Source organism: Podarcis liolepis, assembly GCF_965112155.1.
Source record: "Podarcis liolepis genome assembly, chromosome: 10".
In the NCBI taxonomy this organism is placed as follows: Eukaryota; Metazoa; Chordata; class Lepidosauria; order Squamata; family Lacertidae; genus Podarcis; species Podarcis liolepis.
The window spans coordinates 3843882-3861737 of NC_139562.1; the positions used below are offsets into that span (position 1 = coordinate 3843882).

Here is a 17856-nt window from a genome sequence, read left to right on the forward strand (position 1 = left end):
TGTTCATTTCCTTGACATCTGAAGGCAGGGTACCAGCAGAAAACCCTCAGAGGAGAACCTCAGTGTTCAGAGTGAAGGATGGGGGTGGAGACACTCCTTCAGGTCTACAGGGCCGAGGCTGTTTAGGGCTCTAGGTTGCAGAACTTGCTCCTTCATAACGATCTCCTAGACTGACATATAGTTAGGAGAGTAGGAAAAAACGCTCAGATCAGGAATAAATTCATATCTCAAGAAATAACACAACTTCAGGTTGTTAATGAATCTGTACTACATACTAAAGGATGAAGTTTCCACTAAGTAGAGTTATCCATTGCCCCATATCAGTTGTTCTTCAAAGGTTATTGCGATGTGGTCTAGAAACCAGTATTGGACAAGATATCAATATATCGCCCAGCCCTAATCCTCACTCACCACCAACAAACCAGATTCATCCTCTCTATCGAAAGGTACTTTACCTCTTAGATTATACTCACATTGTTTGACATTGCCTTCAATAATTCATTGCTGTTAAGTTTTACATATAAACACAAGAACTTCAAATACACGCCGTGTGTTTAAGACTGATTTCCTGCTGAGTTCATTGCTGTGAAGAAATGAGTGGACATTGAAAGGAATATGTCCTGCACTCCATACATCTAAATGGTTTCTTCATGAGAGAGTCCCTGGATGTTCCTTAAACACTCCATTGTAAATAAAGCACTTTTTGCAATCTTTTCATTTAAACTGCTTCTCCTCTTTGACTTTGTTGATGGTTTGCAGGGTTTCAACTCCTAAAGTTCTTCCTGTCCATGAGTCTGTTGATGTAGAACTTCCACTAGAACTGAACATCTATCTACTTTCCTGATTTTTATGTGGTTTGTGTTTTGTTTGAGTTTGTTGACATAAATCAAGGGTTCCACTCTGACTGCAGCTCCTTCCACAGTCCATACATTTAAACAGTTTCTCCCCTGTGTGTCTGCTGATGTTTTCTAAGGTGTCCATTCTGCCTGAAGCTCTTTCCAAACTCCATGCATTTATATGGTTTCTCACCTGTGTGAACCCGCTGGTGTAATTTAAGGCCTCCATTCTGACTGAAGAACTTTCCGCACTACAGGCATTCAAATGGTTTCTCCCCTGTGTGAGTCTGTTGATGTCTTCTAAGGTTTCCACTCTGACTGAAGCTCTTTCCACACTCCATACAATTATATGGTTTCTCCCCAGTATGAGTCCGTTGATGTGTTCTAAGGTTTCCATTATCAGTAAAGCTCTTTCCGCACTCCATACATTTATGTGGTTTCTCCCCTGTATGAGTCCGTTGATGTGTTCTAAGCTTTCCATTATCACTAAAGCTGTTTCCACACTCCATACATTCATATGGTTTCTCCCCTGTGTGAGTTCGCTGGTGTATATTGAAGTGTCCACTCTGACTGAAGTTTTTTCCACACTCCATACACTTAAATGGTTTCTCCCCTGTGTGAGTCCGTTTATGTATATTGAGCTCTCCACTCTTACTGAAGCTCTTTCCACACTCCATACATTTATATGGTTTCTCCCCTGTGTGAATCCGCTGGTGTAATTTAAGGTCTCCATTTTTACTGAAGAACTTTCCACACTCTAGGCATTCAAATGGTTTCTCCCCTGTGTGAGTCCGTTGATGTATATTGAGGTTTCCATTCAGACTGAAACTCTTTCCGCACTCCAGACATTCAAATGGTTTCTCCCCTGTGTGAGTCCGTTGATGTATATTGAGGTTTCCATTCAGACTGAAGCTCTTTCCGCACTCCATACATTTATATGGTTTCTCCCCTGTATGAGTCCGTTGATGTATTCTGAGGTTTCCATCATCAGTAAAGCTCTTTCCACACTCCATACATTTATATAGTTTCTCCCCTGTGTGAGTTCGCTGGTGTCTATTGAGGTGTCCATTCTGACTGAAGCTCTTTCCACACTCCATACATTTATATGGTTTCTCCCATGTATGAGTCCTTTGATGTTTTCTAAGGTTTCCATTCTGACTGAAGCTCTTTCCACACTCTATACATTTATATTATCACTAAAGCTCTTTCCGTTGATGTATTCTAAGGTTTCCATTATCAGTAAAGCTCTTTCCGCACTCTATACATTTATGTGGTTTCTCCCCTGTGTGAAGCCGTTCATGTATTCTAAGGCTTCCATTATTACTAAAGCTGTTTCCACACTCCATACATTTATATGGTTTCTCCCTCATGTGAGTCCATTGATGTGTTCTAAGTGTATCACTCCGACAGAAGCTCTTTCCACAATCCAGACATTTAAAAGGTTTTTCCCTTGTGTGAAACTGTTGATGTAAACTTAAGTATCCATGTTGACTGAAGTTCTTCCCGCACTCCCTGCATTGGAATCCTTTCTTGCCCATGTGAGTCCACTGATGTGTTCTAAGTTTTCCGCTATCAGTGAAGCTTTTCCCACACTCCATACCTTTCAATGGTTTCTCCCCTGTTGGAGGTCGTTGATGTGAGCTATGTGTGCTCATTCAGTGAAGCATATTCCACATTTCACACATTTAAATGTCTATACCTAATGAAACAAAAGTGCCCCATCCCTCAGAATTCTGAATGTCTTCTCCATCACCTTCTTCAAAGTGGGAGGAAAGGAAATCCTGTTTGGGTTTCAAGGAAGAGAAGAAAGGGGAAGTGAACACAGCAAGCGCCGTTAGCAGCTTCTCTTATTTCAGCTTCTCCTACATTCCCCTGCCTCCTACCCATGTTCCCAGTTTTTAGGAAATGAAGATGCAATGTCACCAAATGATAGTAATGCATCAGCAACCTTTCATAATCCTCAGTCATCTTTAATAAAGCAGCATGATCTTGGAATACAGCCTTTTCAAATCAATTGTTTCCTCAAAGGAAAGGCAGCTGCTCTCTTTCCATGAAAAGGCCCTCTCTTTCCATGGTTCATCATCCCTTTGGACATTCCCCATCCTCTGCATCATAATCCTCCATCCACCTCTAGATCTTCATGAATCACCTGCACAGTCTCACTGACCTCAGGAGGTCCATATGGGCCATTGTGGGAGGCTCAGGCCTACATCTCTTCCAGCGACTGTGGTCTGGGTCAGTCAGAGAACTAGTGACAAGGCTTGGTGCTTGGGGTCAGCTGAATGGGTCTCAGGGAAGCTCCTGTTCTTGGAGATGGACCTCCATCTACATGCCTTGCATTGCATGGAGAGAGCAGGAGAAGCAGAAGAAAAGCAGCTGGCGCATGGGAATCCCGGATGGAAACACCCACCCCCATTGTTGCTTATAATAATGATGTGCTGCCTGATCTTGTGCCCGTCTCCTGACTCAGGACTATCCTAATCTGGCACTGAAAAAGCTGGATATGAAAGGCAAATGCATATGTCAGGGGTTCAGGAGCAGAGACGCAGAGAAGGGAGGAGACAGAGAGCGAGGGGGAGGAATACGAAGGAAGGATGAGTGGGGATGACGACCCGAGATCACCGAGCCTGTCTAGCGAGTCCGAGGATTCCCAGAAGGGAGCGCCAGCAGCCAGAGCAAGGGGGGAGAGCAGGGGGACACCCCAGGAAGAAGGGTCCAGAGAGGGATCAGAAAGCAGCAGTTGGAGATCGGGACCCACGTTCCCAGCCGGGAGCAGCGGGGAGAAAGGGGACCAGATATCGGGCTCCGGAGACTTTCAGAAGGAGGGAGGGCATGAGTCAGGAGTAGTCACGCCCACCTCGGGGAGCGAGGAAACGATCAAGAGGAAAGTGGAGAGTTGGGCGCGCGCGCCAAGTTCAAATGTAACGGAAGCTGGCGCAGCCAGCAGCCCAGAGAGTGAACCGAGTCCCAAAGCCCGCCGCAAGGAGGCGGAAGGGTCAGGGGGGTCCGCGTCAGAAGAGAGTAGGAAAGGAGAGACCCAGGGGGGCAGGAGGACCCAGAGACGGAAGGAAAGGCGCAGGAGGTGGAGCAAGGCTAGGGTATTAAGCTGGTGCGCTAGAGGCGGAGACTCAGACGGGTCTTCGTCGTTCTGACCTAGAAGAAGTAGGGCTGCACGTTGCAGTTTGGAAATGGAACCTGTAATCCAATAAAGACTCTTTGAAACTGAACGCTGGCTGACTTGGTCCTATGTGAGCTGGGACTGGGCGGCAGCCCTGACAGTAAGACCCGTCCCTCAAGCTTCTGACACCTGATACCTCGCAGCGGAGACAGAAGCAGCTGGAGGAGGGGATCGGTGTGTGGGAGCAAGCTCACGACGGTTGGCAAAGATGACGGAAGCAGAGAAAGTTTCAGCGCTGCAACAGGCAGTTACCCAATTGAATGCGGAGGTACTGGCATCCAAGAAAAGGGAGGAGGATGTGGCAGCCGCCTACCGAGATCTCCACGCCAGGTTTGAAGCATGGGTTAAGCATGGGCAGCCAGGACCCAGACCGGAGGGGGTTGGGTTGGCACGGAGAGCAGGAGGGCTGGTGGCTCACTTCGATGGGAATTTACAACAGTACCCCAACTTTCGAGCAGATGTGATGTGCGCACTGCAACTGCTGGCAAAAGACTTTAGAGATGAGCAAGAGAAAGTGGGGTTTATACTGTCCCATTTGCATGGGGATGCGAAGGCGTGGCTGCGCAATTTGTGGAGGGATAAAGATCCGGCGCTTCAGAGTGCAGATGCCTTTATCAAAGCGATGGATGCATGTTTTTTGTCTACCATTGATGTGGATCTTGCCCGACGGGAGATTCATGGACTGAAACAAGGGAGGGCGAGCGTCCGACAGTACCACGCCCGCTTTTTTGCGCTGGTCAGTGCATTGGAATGGGACCGGGACTCGCCCCCAGTCAGGGACCTGTTCTGGGAGGGTCTCAGCTCTGCTGTGAAGGATGAAATTGCGAGGGGGGAGAGGCCCCGAAGCACGCAGGAGGTGGTCCAAAGGGCGCTGACTGTGGGGGTGAGGCTGGAAGAACGTCCATGGTGCAGAGATGAAGGACGTGGAGGGCGCGAAGCAGCGAGAAGTTTCTCTTTCGTTCCAAGGGAAGCAGCGCGTGCGCAATCCACACCTCCGCCAGGAGGGGGAGTGGAACCTATGGAAGTGGGAGGCGCCAGGGCTCAGTCAGCTAGCAGAGCCTCTGCACCGACAGCAGTCAAGACTAAACCTCCTAGAGGGACCAGGAAGTGTTACATATGCGAGAGCCCTCAACACTTGGCGAAAGAGTGTCCCCAGAGGAGCTCCAAGCACACTGCAGCCTCCGCAACGGTGAAAGTGGCCACACAATGCAGCGAAGCCCAGCAGGGAAACGACGATGTCTGGCTGGAGACAGAGGCACTGGGGCCCAGCCAGACGCATCAGTGAAGCAGTCCCCAGCGATATTGCAACCCACGGACCCCCTCCCACCCAAACCAGTAGTGCAACTCACAGCGTCTCTCCAGCTACCCAATGGAGTCACCATCGAAGTGCCGCTTTCTGTGGATTCTGGAAGCAACGCAGACTTTATAGCACAGGATTTTGTGGAGCAGCACGCTATAAAGCTGCTGCCTGCCACTCTGCCCCTGCAAGTCGTCACAGTGGATGGCAGAGAGTTGCTAGGGGGGCAGGTGGTGAAGCAGACGCCACCAATGGTGATGCAACTTGGTAACCACAGGGAAGTCATCAGTTTTAATGTCACCCGACTGTCGGACACGCCCATTGTGTTGGGCATGAGTTGGCTGGACAGGCACAGTCCAACGCTGGCTTGGTACCAGAGACAGCTGATCTTCGGCTCCTCTTACTGCGCAGAACACTGCATCCTGCCCAGGCAGGAGGGGGAGGAGGAGGACTCACAACTGCAGTTGGGAACGTTGCAAGCAGTTCCCCACAAATACGCGGACTTTCTGGAGGTCTTCTGCGAGAAAGAGGCAGACAAGCTACCACCGCACAGGCAATATGACTGCAAGATTGACCTCCTGCCAGGGGCGACGCTGCCGAAGGGGAAGCTATATTCCATGTCTGAGGACGAACTACAGGAACTCAAACAGTTCATCGATCACAATTTGCAGCGCGGTTTCATCCGGGAGTCCAGCGCAGTAGGGGGCAGTCCTGTTTTCTTCGTGAAGAAAAAGGACACGCCCCAAAAAAGATTGGTCGTGGATTACCGCCTCTTAAACAGAATGACCAAGCCCTCCGATTTCCCTATGCCCAGGATTGACGACCTGCTGGCGACGGTGCGCAAGGGACGCGTGTTCACCAAGTTGGACCTGCGAGGAGCGTACAATCTCATCCGTATGAGGGAGGGCGATGAGTGGAAGACAGCCATGTTCACGCCTCTGGGCACCTACGAATATAGAGTTATGCCTTTTGGATTGCAAAATGGCTCCCACGTTTTTCAAGCTTTTATGCATCACGTGTTGGCGGGACTCCTCTACAAGAAGTGCGTCTGCTTTCTGGATGACATCCTGATATTCTCTGACTCGCAGCAAGCACACGACCAGGACGTTCGGGAGGTGCTGAAGAGGCTGCAGCAGCATAGACTGTACGCCAAACTGGAGAAGTGCCAGTTCGACACGACGGAGGTGGATTTCTTGGGTTACAAGCTGTCGGACAAGGGGCTAGCCATGGACAGCGCCAAGGTTCGTGCGGTGTTGGATTGGAAGAGCCCGCGCAACCGGAAAGAGGTCCAGAGGTTTGTCGGATTCGCCAATTTCTATCGCAAGTTCATCAAGGGGTTCGCGATGCAGACGGCAGCTATTACGGACACGCTAAGCTCCAAGAAAAAGAAATTCATCTGGACGGAGCAGGCGGAGCGGTCCTTTCAGACACTCAAGCGTCTCTTCGCGTCGGAAGAGCAACTGCTGCATATCGACCCCAGCAGACCGCTGAGGGTGGAGACAGACGCGTCCGATAGAGCAGTGGGAGCGGTACTGCTGCAGAAGGACCCGCAGGGGGTCTGGAGGCCGGGGGCGTTCTACTCCAGAAAGCTCAGCAAGTCGGAGCAGAACTACACCATCTGGGATAGGGAGCTGCTTGCCATTCATGCAGCTTTCAAGGCGTGGAGGCACTTCCTGATCGGCGCCAAGCACACGGTGCAGGTCTGCACGGACCACAAGAATCTGGAGCACTGGCGCACGGCTCGGTTCCTGAACCAGAGGCAGATCCGTTGGGCGGAGTTCTTTGCTGACTTCAATTTCCGAATTGAGTACGTCCCGGGCGACACCAACATCATGGCGGATGCCCTGTCCCGAAAACCGCAGTACCTCGAAGAGGCGACGCCAGCGGCGGCCATGCACATCTTCGCGCCAACAGCGTGGGCGTGCGCTTCAGCCACAGTAGACCTGGATGCGGTGCGAAGGGCGTTGACGGACGACTCATTCGCGCAGGCGAAGATGGCAGAGGTGCACAAGGGCACGGCGAAGGGCGACGAGTTCCAGATACGAGACGGCTTGCTCTTACGTAAAGGGGCCGTCTACGTGCCGGGAGACGAACTTCGCGCCCGGGTACTGCAGCAGCTGCACGACGCACCCACGGCCGGGCACTTTGGCACAGAAAAAACGGTGGAATTGGTCGCAAGAGACTTTTGGTGGCCCAGACTGAGGGGGGAAGTCGCGGACTACGTCGCGAGGTGCGACACCTGCCAGAGGGCCAAGCCGGTGCACAAACCACCGGCGGGACTGCTGGAACCGCTGCAAACGCCGTTTGAACCATGGGAGAGGGTGGCCCTGGACTTTGTCACGGATCTACCCAGCTCGAGAGGCAAGACAGCTGTACTAGTGGTGGTGGACTTGTTCACCAAGATGGCACATTTCATACCGTGTGCGAAGGTGGCCACGGCAGAACAAACAGCCAAATTGTTCATAGATCACGTGTTCAAAGTGCACGGGCTGCCGCGGTCTATACTGTCCGACCGCGGACGCCAGTTCATCTCGAATTTCTGGCAAAAGCTGATGGGCTTCCTGAACGTCAAGATCAACCTGACATCGGCAAGGCACCCGCAGACCAACGGGCAAGCGGAGAGGGTCAATGCCATCATGCAGCAGTACCTGAGATGCTATGCCAATCAACAGCCGGCGACGTGGGTGGATTACCTGCCGCTCGCCGAATTCGCCTACAACAACACGAAACACGTATCCACAGGGGTGACGCCGTTCTTCGCCAACAATGGGAGGAATCCCAGAACCTTCCCGGGACTGGACAGAGTGGGGGAAGGGGAACCACAGACGGCGGACGCTTTCGCATCTGAGTTGCAAGAGGTCCACGATCAACTCAGACGGCAGCTGGAGCTGGCGAAGCACGCATACAAGGTCCAAGCTGACAAGCACAGGCGAGTTGGCGAGGAGATCCGAGTGGGAGACTGGGTCTGGTTGGCAGCCCACGCGGTGCCGACCCGATCGTTAGCCAAGAGGAAGCTAGGGCACAAGCAACTCGGTCCATACCGAGTCGAAGCGCAGATCAACCCGGTGGCTTTCCGGCTGGTGCTACCAGAGGGTTCCAGGATGCATCTGGTGTTCCACAAGTCGGTGCTCACTCCCTACAGGGCACCGCACAGGTTCCAGGAACCAGGAACGGCACCGAGTCAGTCTCCGGAGCGGACGGAGGTGGGAAGATTGCCACAGCAGGACCCCATCAACGAAGTCACGGAGATTTTGGACTCCAGATGGGGGGAAGACGGAGTAGAATATCTACTAGCAAGGGAGGGCACCCGGGCCAGTACTAATAGCTGGGTGCCGGACTACGCCTTGGAGGAACCCCTGCTCAAGGATGAGTTTCATGCCCTTTTCCCACACAGACCTATGCCAGCGGGCTTCTTCGACGACTGGTTGTTCACGCCCACGCTTTCCTCCAGCACGTTCCATGGCTTCGACTCGGAAGGGGAACCCGCACCGCGCACACGTTCCCCAGAGGGGTCACCGGAGGGTTCGGCGTCCGACAACTCGTATTGGTGGGACGATCGGCCAGAGGAGCAGTGGCGCCGGAAGTGGCAGGAGACACCAGGTCCAGCGACAGACGCAGAGACGGACATGGACGTTTGCGGGGAGGACCTTGGTTTCGAGCACGGCGGCACCGAGATGGAGGCGGAGGAGACCACCGTTGACGAACGCGGGGAGGAAGACTCGGAGGTCTTCAGTTGGCGGCCAGCAACGGGGAGCGAACTGTATCCGACATTCACTCCCGTGATGACGGAGCACCCACCAACCACCCTTGAAAGCGGGGAGGGGGGAGGGGGGGGCTTCGAGGGGGGGATGGATGTCAGGGGTTCAGGAGCAGAGACGCAGAGAAGGGAGGAGACAGAGAGCGAGGGGGAGGAATACGAAGGAAGGATGAGTGGGGATGACGACCCGAGATCACCGAGCCTGTCTAGCGAGTCCGAGGATTCCCAGAAGGGAGCGCCAGCAGCCAGAGCAAGGGGGGAGAGCAGGGGGACACCCCAGGAAGAAGGGTCCAGAGAGGGATCAGAAAGCAGCAGTTGGAGATCGGGACCCACGTTCCCAGCCGGGAGCAGCGGGGAGAAAGGGGACCAGATATCGGGCTCCGGAGACTTTCAGAAGGAGGGAGGGCATGAGTCAGGAGTAGTCACGCCCACCTCGGGGAGCGAGGAAACGATCAAGAGGAAAGTGGAGAGTTGGGCGCGCGCGCCAAGTTCAAATGTAACGGAAGCTGGCGCAGCCAGCAGCCCAGAGAGTGAACCGAGTCCCAAAGCCCGCCGCAAGGAGGCGGAAGGGTCAGGGGGGTCCGCGTCAGAAGAGAGTAGGAAAGGAGAGACCCAGGGGGGCAGGAGGACCCAGAGACGGAAGGAAAGGCGCAGGAGGTGGAGCAAGGCTAGGGTATTAAGCTGGTGCGCTAGAGGCGGAGACTCAGACGGGTCTTCGTCGTTCTGACCTAGAAGAAGTAGGGCTGCACGTTGCAGTTTGGAAATGGAACCTGTAATCCAATAAAGACTCTTTGAAACTGAACGCTGGCTGACTTGGTCCTATGTGAGCTGGGACTGGGCGGCAGCCCTGACAACTGTACTTAGTGGAAATTTCATCCTTGAATATATAGTACTGATTCATTAACAACCTGGTGTTGTGTTATTTCTTGAGATATGAGTTTATTCCTTATCTGTCTTAAATATCATAATTATAAAAATTAAAAAACAAAGTGTGAGACTGGCTTCATTATTATCAGATAATGGAGGCATATAATTTGGACAAGAAAATTGGCTTCCAGGTGGAAAAATCAAAATTGGAAACAGAACTGTTAGAACCCAAAACTAAGAATTTGTCAAGAATGTATAACTTGCTGTTGAAATGGAATACTCAGGATGAAACGGTGAAATCTGCTATGATTAAATGGGCACAAGATGTTGGACATAACATAATGATGGCTGACTGGGAATAGTTATGGACCACAGGTATGATGTTTACGGCATGTCATGCCTTAAGAGAGAATATTATGAAAATGATATACAGGTGGTACATGACACCAGTCAAGCTTGCAAAAATCTATCATTTGCCCGATAATAAATGTTGGAAATGTAAAGAAACCGAAGGTACATTCTTTCACCTTTGGTGGACGTGCCCAAGGATTAAAGCTTTCTGGGAGATGATTTATAATGAAATGAAAAGGGTATTTAAATATACCTTTCTGAAGAAACCAGAGGCCTTTCTCCTGGGCATGGTCGGCCAAATGGTGCCAAAGAAGGACAGAGCTTTCTTTATGTATGCCACAACAGCAGCAAGAATACTTATTGCAAAGTATTGGAAGACACAAGACCTACCCACTCTGGAAGAATGGCAGATGAAGGTGATGGACTACATGGAATTGGCGGAAATGACTGGCAGAATCCGAGACCAGGGAGAAGAGTCGGTAGAAGAAGATTGGAAGAAATTTAAAGACTATTTACAGAAATATTGCAAAATTAATGAATGTTAGAATGATGTTGGAATGAAGCTAGGTGGTTTAAGCAGTAATGCTATAAAGGTGTATGTAAAAAAGGATTGATAACAGATGAAAATTTAAAGTTATAGTATATTAAGTTAAAGGATCATGAGAAAACAAAGAGGGAAAGAAATTGCTGACTTAACTAATTGAACTGGAATACAAAAAAGGGAGGTATGAAGAGGTCAGGGAAACAAGGATATGAATGTAAGCTATGAAAAGATTGATCCATTTTTCTTTTTTCTTTTTAAGTGTTTTTTATTCTTTTATTCTGTATTTTGTATTTTTCTTGTATTTTTACTTTTTGTTTTTGTGTAATTCTTTTTTTCTCTGAAATTTAATAAATATCATTTTTTTAACAAAAATTAAATATCATAATTATAGGATGTCTTGGGGTGTTACGGGAGCGGTAGTACTTTTGGTGGAGGAAATGTAGTCCACCTTCTGGAGTAATTTTTCCACCATTGGTCCCCACTCAGCTCTCACCTGTGGCTTCCAGAAGCTGTCAGCATTCAAAATGGGCTGCAATCCCAGGAACGGCTTCAACCGGCCGGCTAAACCAGGGAGGATACCTGATGGGTCTCAAATCTTTGGTGGGCTGGGGAATTCTGGAAAACAGAAGCGCTAATAACATCATACGTCACTGTAAAGGTATTCAGAATATTTGTCTTTTGAAGAAAAGACCACAAATCCAGTGGCCCCTTCAAAGCTAATGAACGTCTTGTGGCTGGAGCTTTTGTGGGCTGCAGGACCAGGAAAGCTTCTGCCACCATGATCCTTCTGATTGCGATTCAGGCCTCATCATGGGACTGAAACTGCCCTGGTTGCGCTGCTTGATGATCTCTGATGGGCTAGAGACCAAGGGGAAAGCTCTTTCCTGGTTCTGCTGGATCTCTCAGCGGCTTTGGAGACCTTTGACCATGGCATCCTTCTGGACCCTCTAGGGGAGCTGGGGGCCCTGCTATGCAGTGGTTCCCCTCCTTCCTCCTGAGCCATGTCCAGAAATTGGTGTTGGGGGATGAGTGTTCTGACCCCTGGGAGCTCACTTGTGGGGTGCCTCAGGGCTCTGTCCTCTCCCCATGCTTTTAAATATCTATATGAAGATGCTGGGAGAGCTCATCAGGGGGTTTGGGCTGGGTGTTCCCCAGTATGTGGATGATACCCAGCTCTTCCTCTCTTTTAAACTGGAACCAGTGAAGGTCCTGTGTGAGTGTCTGGAGGCTAACAGATTAAGATTGAATCTTGACAAGACAGAAATACTGTCCCGGGGGAAAGTGTGGGAGACTCTCTAGACCCAATTGGGGTAACTGTGCCCCAAAAGGACCAGGTGCACAACCTGGGGGTCATTTTGGACTCACAACTGTCCATGTAGGCACAGGTCAATTCTGTGTCCAGGGCAGCTGTCTGCCAGTTCCATCTGGTATGCAGGCTGAGACCCTCCATGCCTGGAGACTGTCTCCCCAGAGTGGTGCATGCTCTGGTTACCGTATTTTTCGCCCCATAAGACACACTTTTTCCCCTCCAAAAATGAAGGGGAAATCGGGGTGCGTCTTATGGGGCGAATGCCTGCAAGCCTCGCGCGCCCGGCAGGAGGTCCCACCGGGTGCGCGAGGCTTGGGGCGGCAGCCTGTCGCCCGAAGCACGGGGAGCCCTCCGGAGGGCTTCCCCTGCTTCGGGCGAGTGTCAGCAACCCTCGCGCACCCGGCAGGAGGTCCCACCGGGTGCGCGAGGCTTGGGGCGGCAGCCTGTGCTTCTAGGTGCGCGCAAGCAGTCCGCTAGCCTTGGGAGAGCCGTGCGACTCTCCCAGGGCTAGCGGACTGCTTGCGCGCACGCAGAAGCTTGGGGCGCGGTGAGCTCGGCACGCCCCAAGCTTCTGGTGTAGCGCAGGGGTCCGCTAGCCCTGGGAGAGCCCCGCGGCTCTCCCAAGGCTAGCGGACTGCTTGCGCGCACCTAGAAGCTTGGGGCGCGCTGAGCTCAGCACGCCCCAAGCTCCTGGTGTAGCGCAGCGATCCGCTAGCCCTGGGAGAGCCCCGTGGCTCTCCCAAGGCTAGCGGACTGCTTGCGCGCACCTAGAAGCTTGGGGCGCGCTGAGCTCAGCACGCCCCAAGCTCCTGGTGTAGCGCAGCGATCCGCTAGCCCTGGGAGAGCCCCGTGGCTCTCCCAAGGCTAGCGGACTGCTTGCGCGCACCTAGAAGCTTGGGGCGCGCTGAGCTCAGCACGCCCCAAGCTCCTGGTGTAGCGCAGCGATCCGCTAGCCCTAGAAGAGCCCCGCGGCTCTCCCAGGGCTAGCGGACTGCTTGCCGGCACGCAGAAGCTTGGGGCGCGCTGAGCTCCGCACGCCCCAAGCTCCTGGTGTAGCGCAGCGCACCTGGGGGGGAAATAAATTTTTTTTCCTTTATTTCCCCCCCAAAAAACTAGGTGTGTCTTATGGGCCGGTGCGTCTTATGGGGCGAAAAATACGGTATCTCCTGCTTGGACTACTGCCATGTGATACATGGGGCCATCTTTGAAGGTGACTCGTAAACTGCAACTAATCCAGAATGTGGCAGCTAGACAACAGAATGGGAGCAGCCGCTGAGACAACATAACACCAATCCGAAAGGATCTTCACTGACTTCCAGTACATTTCTGAGCACAATTCACATTGTTGGTGCTGACCTTTAAATTGCTGTGGTTGCATTTTTCAGGCATAGAATCCTGTTATGCCTTCAGTAACAAATTTATTTGCTGAAGGAATTTTTTGCTGTCTCTGAGCGTTTTTTCCTACTCTGTTAACTGTATGTTGGACTTGCTTTGGAGATCATTGTGGAGGAGCATGATCATTGACCTAAAGCCCTACAGCCTCACTCTCTGTAGACCTGATGGAGTGTCTCCACCCCCATCGCTCAGTCTGTACACTTAGGTCCTCCTTCGAGGGTCTTCTACTGGTTCACCCCCACACACACCCCGTGAGAAGCGAAGTTACAGGGAAGCAGGCAGATGGCAAGGAAAGGGGCAACTATCTGACATTTAGAAGACAGCTGTAGGCAGCCCTGTATAGGGAGGTTTTTAATGTCTGATGTTTTACTGGCTTTTATAGGTACTGTAAGCTGCCCAGAGTGGCTGGTGAAACCCAGCCAGATAGGCAGCGTGGAAACACTACAATCATTCTTATTATATTGTGATTTTTTTGCAGTTATTTTGGAATTCGTACTGCAATATCAGCTCAAGAAATATTATGGGTGGAGAAAATCACAGGGCTGCCGTACACTGTAATCCCACCCACAACTTCTCATTCACATACAGTCTGTAAATTTGGGGAGGTCGCACACCTCACCTGTGCTAATACTGGCACTCTTTGGCCTGTATAGGCACACCTTGTATGTAAAGCCTCCAGCCACAGACACTGTCTATCATGAAAATGGGTCCTTTAGGAAGAATCTCAGCTTGTCAGTCACTCTGATATTGCCTACAAAGAATAAGAGGAACAGAAATGCTTTTGAGGTGCAACTTCTATATCAAGGCTGAGAGCCATTCCATGGACTCTGCACCCCTGTTTCTGATGACAGGTGCACATTATCCTCAGCCTGAATGAACCAGGCAGTGGAAAAGACAAAGATGGAAGCCTGAGAGAGAGGAAAAGGTTTCTGTCTGCTTCCTGGGTAGGATTGTGGAAACAGAGAACGGCTTCTGAAAAGGGCTCTCCCCTCCCCTCTTCCTCTCGGGATTTGAACTGCTGCGTCTGGACAGGGCAGGGGTTTATGGGGTGGGAAGAGCATGGAGCTTGCAGGAAGGAAGGGGTGGGGGGACGGGACCCCCCACTTTCGACGGATCCCTCTCTGGTCGCCTTGAAGGGGGGGTCGATTTCTAGGTGGAAGGGAGAAGCCAAGGCGGCACCTCCGGAGACTCCCCTTGGGCGCCACGATGGAGACCTCTCCCTACAGACTGGTCTTCCTTTCTCTCTCTGTCTCTCCCCCCCCCACGCCAATGCTGCCCTTCCCCGCCCCAGGGATGCACCCCCGACTTCCTCGACCCCCTCCCTCTTTCCCTGAGTCTCCCCTGCACCCAGAGTCCGCCTTGGCGGGGCTCACCCCTCGCCCTGCGCCTCCCATCTCTCCATCCAGAGGACGCCCCCCCCAACACCAGCCACACGGGGGTCTCTATCCAGGCGTCCCTCGCCGCAGTTAACCCTTTCATGGCCTGCCTTTTCCATACGGAGCCCACAGGGCCCCAGGGATGCCTATGGGGGGGGGACGGGGCAAGGGGGTCCTCGTGGGGAATCCCTGGGTGGGCGCCCCATGTCCACCCCCGCCAGGGCGCCTAAGGGGCCAAGGAAAGCCCCCTTCGGAGTAGGAGTGCAGGGATCCAGGCCCTGCCGGTGGGGCCCACGAAAGGCGCTTTGGGGAGCTGGAGGGGGTCTCTGGATCCTTCTCTCCCCTTCCCCCTTCCCCCGCGACCCCTTTACCTCTTTCTCCTCGCTCGCGATTCTCCTTTCCTTTCCTGCAACCTCCACGTGGGTGGGGGGGATTTACCTGCCGCCCCTCCTCCCCTTTATGAAAGCGCGCGCCCCTAGAGCTACGGGGCAGAGCAGCAATCCGGCGCAGAAGCTCCACTTCCGGGAGAAGCAGGCAGGTTGGGAGGGGGGCTCATCCCCCCCTCTATTCACGGAACAGAGGTCGGATGGCGAGGAGGATGAGCAACATATTGGGGAGGGGATTTGGGGTTGTGGGGGCGGGGTGAGAGGAGGATGTGCCGGGAGGGGAGGGAAAGAATTGGGGGGAAGGGGAGGAAGGTTTCCCTCCTCCCCTCTTCCTCCTGTAGATCAGGAGAGCGGGGGAGGGGCTGATCGTGGCAATCCAGTTACTAAGTGGGGTTCCCCCCCCCCAATGTTTACATTGCAAAATCCTTCCTTCCCCAACTCTACGCCACGAGTCGTCCGTCCGTGCTTTAGGTATTGGTGCTCTTCAAACCAGGAAGGGGGGGCAGTTATACGACTCCCCCAAAACCCCAAGTCCCCACCACAGCCTCGGACTAAGGCCGGGACAGTGACCATTGACACAGGCACCTTCCATGCACAACAGCCAAGAGGCTCAGAAAAGCAGCCTATACAACTGTAGCAAGAAGCGGATGCCATGAATCGGACTGTTTCCTCCAACTATCCAATACTGTATAGAAAACTGTAGAAACGTCAAATAATCGCCAAGTCAATGGTTTGACGGATTTCCTGGGTTCCAACGCCTAATGACTCCTCTGGAATTGGGGAATCCAATTCATAATCCATGATCCCTTAGGAGGCAGGAGGCGATCAAGGACAGCACATGCCCCAGGCAGAAATCCATCGGGATGGTGGATTGAATCCTAATGCGTTTAAAGCGTTTAAAACAAAACAACTAGTAAGCCTGATCTTTATTGATCTGTTGCAACAGGGTCCTCACTCACCACACGCAGGAGGGAGGAGGAACCCAGAACAATGGCACACAAGGCCTCATATAGAGATTTTAAATTCCCTGCCCTGGAGCTCAAGACCACCCCTCCATACATCATACATCCATCACAGAAGGCTGTAACCCCAGACCACCTCCCCCATACATCATACCTACATTACAGAAAGGGCGGATTACAGCAGAAATCTGAGTGGTTTGTTTACCTCCTGTCTGCCAGGTTACCTGTGTTACCGGAAAAATCCGAGGGCTCTCTTGGACAAAACAAAGACACCAACCAGGATAACTTGGAGCAAAACAGCAGCCTGTAGGCTTGGCCTTTATTGAACTGTTGCAACATGGTATTCCCTTCACTTGCAAGAGAGAGGAAAGACAATGGGCTGCAAGACCTTATAAAAACTTTTGAAATTCCCCTCCTCTAGCTCAAGCCCACCCCCAGAAACATCATGCATACATTACAGAAAGGGTTGACATCATGCATACATTACAGAAAGGAGGGGTTGAGGGAGGAGTTGTGGTGGTAACCTGAGTGTCCTGTCACCCAGCTGGTTCCTCCTTTCCCCCTGCCCATGAGTCACTTCCAGGTGACAAAGGGGAGTTTGCAGTTTCCTGCCCCCAGAGGGAAGATCTGATCATTGTCATTTGTTTCAGTCTGTGGTGAATCCACTGTTCTTTGTGATCTTGATTGTCTTCTGTCTGGGATCATCAGGGTTGACATAGCAACTGGGCAGGGCTCCTGTGGATGTGCTGGGATGGTGAAGGGATTATGGCTGACCAGAAACCAAGCCACCCCCCTTTGATAGTCCTTGTCACATGGAGTAAAAAAATGGAACAGTGCAAATCCGATGTATGGTTGATTTTCTATGAATTTATAACAGAAATGTGGCGTATGTAGTGTGTGAGTGTGAGTGTGTGTGAAGTTTGTGCAAACAGAATGATTGGGGTGGGGGGGTTCCTGCTACACCTGTTTAATGGTCACTTGATTGGATTGCCAGGGGAGCCTGGCCATTCTTTTGTGATGATAAATACTTAGTATCTGTGCCAGGTCACAGCCTCACACCCTATTCATATCTTAAATGTGCCCTTAAGACAGGATTTGTGAAGGAAAAGACAATGGGGAGGCTCCTCCCATCTCTTCCTCTCTTTTAAATTGGAACCAGTGAAGGCAGTGAGTTCCCTGTGTGCCTTTCTGGAGGTGGTTGGAGGATGGATGGCAGCTAAGAGATTGAAGTTGAATCCAGACGAGGGAGGCACGTGTGGGAGAGGCAGGTGTTGGGGACTCCTGGTTCCTGATGGCGTAACAGTGCCCCTAAAGGACCAGGTCATCACCTTTGAGTATAGGTGTCAGTGGCCCTATTCCTCCAGCAGGAGCGATTGTGGGGCTTCCTTGCCCGCTTCCATTCAGCTCTGCCATTCCCAAATGGCAATTCTTCTTCAGCTATTGTGGGAGCAGACGGGCTGGAAGCTGAAGCGGCTTCCCTGTAAGTAGGCTTTGCTTCGCTTTCTGCTGACCTCAGTCTCTTGGATTGTGGCCAGCTTTCCTCTTCCATTTCCTTGAATGTTGGATATGTGGGGAAGCGAAATTCACCCCAGAATTTT

General features: G+C 51.9%; 1 protein-coding gene across 1 annotated transcript in view; it reads left to right on the plus strand.

Annotated features, from left to right (window-relative positions):
• The window catches only part of LOC310686803 (uncharacterized protein), a 128980-nt gene that overhangs the window by 3111 nt on the left and 108013 nt on the right, over window positions 1-17856 (plus strand). The window lies entirely within an intron of this gene.